Genomic DNA, 5803 nt, shown 5'->3' with positions numbered 1-5803 from the left:
TCTGCCTGCCACCCGCTACAGCTGGGTACTCTTGGGCAAATCACAGCCTGCTGGGTCTTGATTTCTGGATGTGCAGGGATATTGCTGCATCAGTATTTGACGGCCGTTTGTCCTACTCTAAGGCTGCCATGCTGGGAAGGAAAGGTCAACTGCAACTCATCTAGTCTGGGTCTAGCTAAAAGTCTTTCAGGAAAAAGCAAGAAAAAGGGCAACAGTGTAGATACAGCAGGTGACAGTGACTTATTTTTGGCCTATTAAGTTCTGACACACTAAAAACACTGTAGTTCCAGCACCCTGTCCTAAATGCTACAAGCCAGGCACAGAAGCCATGCAAAAGTGACTGCCACACATATACAGGTGCAGACAGAGCATAATCAGGCAAAAGATTATAACACTGTAGCGAGGGCCCCGTGGTGTGGCTTAGAGAGCACAAGGGAGTCACCCAAGGCCCCCACTTAGCTGCCATGAAACAGCAAACACTAGAAGCTCTACTTCACGTTATATCCCTAAGGTTAACGGAGAAGACTAAAAATTGTGGCACACAGTATCCACAAAGTCATTCTCGGCTGCAGGCTTCCCTCTCCTGCCGAACTCTTGATAAGCTAGATGAGATAGGCATATACACATACACATTGTGCACGTCTGCACAAAGGTAAGTGGACACACACAGTGTTCAAATACAGACAGATCAAGGGTCATATATAAAAAGGCTAAATAGAACATATAACACAGGCCTAGAATCAGCTCTCGGGTAGGAGCTGGAGAAGACGGGTTTCATCTGCTGACTATGTACACGATTTGTGGTGGGCAGGGAAGGAAGGCATCAGTGTAAACAACTCAGACTCATTGTGGAATACTGGCCCACAGGAAAACGTGATGTGACTCAGGTACAAAAATAAACTACTACTTTGCTTTTGTACAAGCCAAGCTCGGTAGGATCCCCCACAAGAGAGACTGTGGGATTGTCTTGATGGGGGAAGTGCACCAGGCTGCTAAACCTTTCAGCTCTCAGAATTTACCTGCTACCCCTCCCTCCCTGTCAGACTCTTGGGCCTTTGTCACCCAGCATCTAAGCCCAAGGTCTGCCCCACCCACCTGTGCAGGAATACTGACTAGCCTCCTGACAGACACGGTCCTCTGTACTTGTCCTTTCTTTGACTCCAAGGTATATGAAGATTTATTTTTGTAAATGTTTGGCACCTAAGAAACATGATGGTTGTGGAATAATGCCACAATTAATTACACAGGGAGACCCAGTAACAAGACATGCAGGGTGAGGGCAAGGGGTGCTGAGCTGCCCTAACATCTCAAAACCAGAACCACGGCTTCCCATGCATTTCTGGGGTGAGAAGGATGTGCAGGAAGTGGTGACTTCACTGGCTCCTCAGCAGCAAGTACATTCACAACTGAAGGGGTTCAGGTGCCCCACTGTGTCCTGATCGTAAGTTTAGTCACACTCTGAAGAGCCTGGCGCAGTGAGAGCTGGAAGGCTGGGTGCCAGCTGAAGCTGCAGCACCAAGGGTCCTCCTGAAGGCGCTCAGCATAGTAATCCTTTAGAGAAGATGGACAGCACATCCCTGGGAAGGCCACGTGGGAAGATGTTCTCCAGGCCCAGTCAAATGATCAATCAAACACCGTCATCTCAGTCACCTCAGACTTTTTCCTGTTGGCTGCCCTCACTGTACAAAGAGCCCAGAAGCGTCAGGATCAGTCATCAATGGTGGGTAACCAGAAGGCCATGTTGGAACAGGCGCTGGCAAAGGTCATAAACTTGGGGTTGAACTGCAAACAGGTGATGGGGCCGGTGTGCTTCCCATCCAGTACAGCTACTTTTATACCACTCTCCCCATTCCACACATGGATTTTGCCATTTTCTGAACCAATCATAATAAACTGTGAATCTGGAGTAAACGAAGCTTTGAGTGTAACAGCTTTGCTATTAGCATAACCCCCAAATGTGTGCATCATCACACCCTTAAATCGTCAATGAGGCGGATGAAGCTGCCATTGGTGGAGATGAGTATCAGTTTGCCATCGTTGCTGAACTTAAGTCCTGTCCACTCACAAGTCCGATCATACTGCATCTTAAAGGTAGCAAATGGACCCTTATCAAAAGAACGAAGGTCATAAAGTTTGACCATTTCTGAGTTGACACCTGCAGCAAAACTTAACCCTTCTGGATCAAAGGAACAAACAGGTTTGCCCTGTAGATACATGAGGCCCTGGCAGTTAGGAGACCGAATGGTCTTATCAAGAGACCCAGAAATGAAAGTGTCATCCACAGGTGACATAGACAAGGCCACCACCCTCTTGCTGTGTCCAGGAAAGTATCTGATGTATTTATTGTCATGCAAGGACAAGTAACGAATAGTATCGTCTATTTTGTTAGAGCTGTAAACGACTGTGTTTGCTGCATGGGTGTATCTGATGAGGTCCACACCATATTTCTTACTGTACAGGATTCTCTTTGGTTTGCCCTCCTGGCAGTCATAGAGCACGATGGAGTCATCATCGCTACTGGAGATGACCGTCTCGCCATTGCATACCCCAATTTTAAGAGGGTTATTTGATTTCCCGGAGTCTAACTTCTTGAGTTCCTTGTATGTTTTGGATATTAGTCCTCTATTAAGGCATAGGATTAATAAAAACCTTTTCCCAATCTGTTAGTTGCTGTTTTGTCCTAATTTCAGTGTCTTTTGCCTTACAGAAGCTTTGCAATTTTATGAAGTCCCATTTGTCAATTCTTGATCGTATTGCATAAGAAATTGTTCTGTTAAGGAAACTTTCCCCAGTGCCCATGTGCATGAGGTTCTTCTCTGATTTTTCTTCTATTTAGTTTGAGTTTATCTGGTTTTATGTGAAGTTCCTTGTTCCACTTGAACTTAAGCTTTCTACAGAGCAATTTTTTTTTCATCTACAAGTTGACAATGGTTGCACCAGGACCATATGTTGAAAATGCTTCCATTTTCCAATGGATGATTTTAGCTCCTTTGTCAAAGATCAAGTGAGCATAGGTATGTGAGTACCAGCCTGTTTCCTCTTGGGTCAGGAATATGGGCAGAAAGTAATTGTCTCCTGTGTGTTCTCAGGACTGACTGCACTTCTGAGGGTCCAGCTTCCCCCTAACTTTATGAAGAATTGGACATAGTACTCCTGAGGACCCAGTTATAACACTCCTGGGCATATCCCCTGAAGCTGCTCCAACATATAACAAGGACACATGCTCTACTGTGTTCATAGCAGCCCTATTTATAATAGCCAGAAATTGGAAATAACCCAAATGTCCCTCAAAAGTGGATTGGTTACAGAAAATTTGTTAAATTTATACAATGGAGTAATATTCAGCTATTAAAAACAGTGACTTAATGAAATTCATAGACAAATGGATAGAATTAGAAATTATTAGCCTGGAGAGGTAACCCAATCACACACACAAAAAAGACATGGTATGCACTCACCAGTAAGTGGATATTATCCCAAAAGCTCAGATTATCCAAGATACAATCCACAGACCTCATGATGCTCAAGAAGAAGTACAAAAAAAGTGCAGATGCTTCAGTCTTTAGAAGGGGGAACAAAAATATTCACAGGAGGAAATACAGAGACAATGTTTGGAGAAGAGACTGAAGCAAAGGTCATCCAGCAGTTCATTTACTTATGGATCCCTCCCATATACATACAGCCACCAAACCCAGACAATATTGCTCATGCCAAGAAGTGCATGCTGACAGGTGCTTTATATTGCTGTCTCCTGAGAAGCTCTGCCAGAGCATGACAAACACAGAGGTGGATGCTCAAAGCCAACTATTGAATTGAGAATGGAATCCACTCTGGAGGAGTTAGACAATGGTTTGGAGGTGCTGAAAGCTTTTGCCAACCCATAAGAAGAACAATATCAACCATTCAGAACACCCAGAGAATAAATCAACATTCAAAGTGTACACATGGAAAGACCCATGTCTCCAGTTGCGTATGTAGCAGGAGATGGCCTTGTTGGGCCCTAATGGGAGGAGAGGACCTTGGTTCTGCCAAGGCTCAATGCTTTAGTGTAGGGGAATGTCAGGGTAGGAATGCAGGAAGAGGTAGTTAGATGCGTGGGGGAATACCCTCATAGAATATGGTAGAAGAATGGGATAGGAAGGTTATAGATGGGAAACCTGGAAAGGGGATAACATTTGAAAGTAAATTTAACATATTCTCACAAAAAGGAAAAGTCCTTCTTAAAAAAAACGAATTTATATCTTTTTCTTAATTTTCCATCTATCAGATTTAGAATATTTTGCCTTATACTTTAACTCTTGGTGTGCTCTAAATTTAATTTTGTTTGCAATCAGAGGTAAAGAGTGAGTCTCATCCTTCTACATGTAATTACCTAATTTTACCAGAACAATATCTTTAGGATTCTGTATTTTTTTTCACTGTGTATTTCTTGGTAACATTGTAAAATTCAGGCTATACATGAGTGGACTTATGTCTGTCCTGACAATTTTATGCTATTGAATAATGTATATATTTATATTAGATTAGTATGATATCTTAATTATTATAGATCTGTATTATCATGTAATAAGTGGGAGGCGTTACTTCCAGCAATGATCCTGCTTTTCAGTATTCTTTTGATTTTACATTCGTCCATGTGATTACAAATTGAATGTAGTTCTATTTTTAGTTTCTGTGAAAAAGTGGATTGGTACTTACTGAAAATTATTGATTATATATTTTTCTAAAATAACTATTCTCAGAATATTAAACAAATACCTGAGCATGAGAAATCTTACAATTATCCTGTATCTCTTCAAATGTCCTAATTTTTAAAATAATTTTCTAACTTCTTCCAATTGTTTTCCATTTTTTCTTTATTTTTGATATGGGGCTTCTTTATGTATCAACCATGGCCATTTTCCAGTGAAAGCCTTATTCTCTGGACTAGGCTGGCCTTGACCTCAGTGAGGTACCCCTATTTCTATCTCCCAATTGCTGAGATTAAAGATGTGCACCACCACTACTGTGTAGACTTTTTTTACTTTTCATTTAATTTTATATCAATTATGTTTTGCTGAATATTTTGAATGTGTTAATTTCCATGATTTCTTTTTTGATATGTTTCTCTTTTGTATAAAGGAAATGGACTTACTTTAGGAAGTTTTTTTTGTTTTTGTTTGTTATGATTTTGTTTTGCTTTTTTAAAAATATACTTTCTTTATGTGTAGTAGAATCCTAATCATCTTCAAATAATCATAATTTAGCTTCTTCCTTTCCCATTTATATTATCTTTTCTCCCTCAAATATCCTATTGTTCTGATCAAGATTTCGTGCATTACATCTCAAATTTCCCATGATGTTTACAATACTTGTTATATTTTATCAAAGCATATTTCTATATCATCATTCAAGAACATTTTCCCAATGTGATTTTATTTATGTGGTATATTACCTGTTTTACACATTTTAAAAGATTTCTAATACACATAGTTTTTTGTAATTTTTTATTGGATATTTTTATTTATGTTTCAAATGTTTTTCCCTTTCCTAGTTTCCTGTCAAAAGGCCCCTATCTCACCTCACTCTCCTTATTCTCTGAGGGCTTTCCCCCTCCCCAATCAGGCCCCTTTCCATCCCCCCTGATATTTCCCTACACTGCTGGTCCAGCTTTGGCAGGAACAATGGCATTTCCTTTCAGTAGTGCCCAACAAGTCCATTTTCTGCTACATCTGCATCTCAAGCCATGGATCTATCCATGTATAGCCTTTGGGTTGTGGTTTCATCCCTGGGGGCTCCGGTTGGTGGTATTGTTATTCTTACA

General features: G+C 40.9%; 1 pseudogene; it reads right to left on the bottom strand.

The window, feature by feature from the left end:
• Positions 1–775: 775 nt before the first annotated feature.
• Wdr82-ps2 (WD repeat domain 82, pseudogene 2) lies at positions 776–2543 on the bottom strand (annotated as a pseudogene).
• Between the last annotated feature and the right edge of the window lie 3260 nt (positions 2544–5803).

Source organism: Rattus norvegicus, chromosome 14 (assembly GCF_036323735.1).
Source record: "Rattus norvegicus strain BN/NHsdMcwi chromosome 14, GRCr8, whole genome shotgun sequence".
Taxonomy (NCBI): domain Eukaryota; kingdom Metazoa; phylum Chordata; class Mammalia; order Rodentia; family Muridae; genus Rattus; species Rattus norvegicus.
This window is presented reverse-complemented; position numbering and strand designations above follow the sequence as displayed.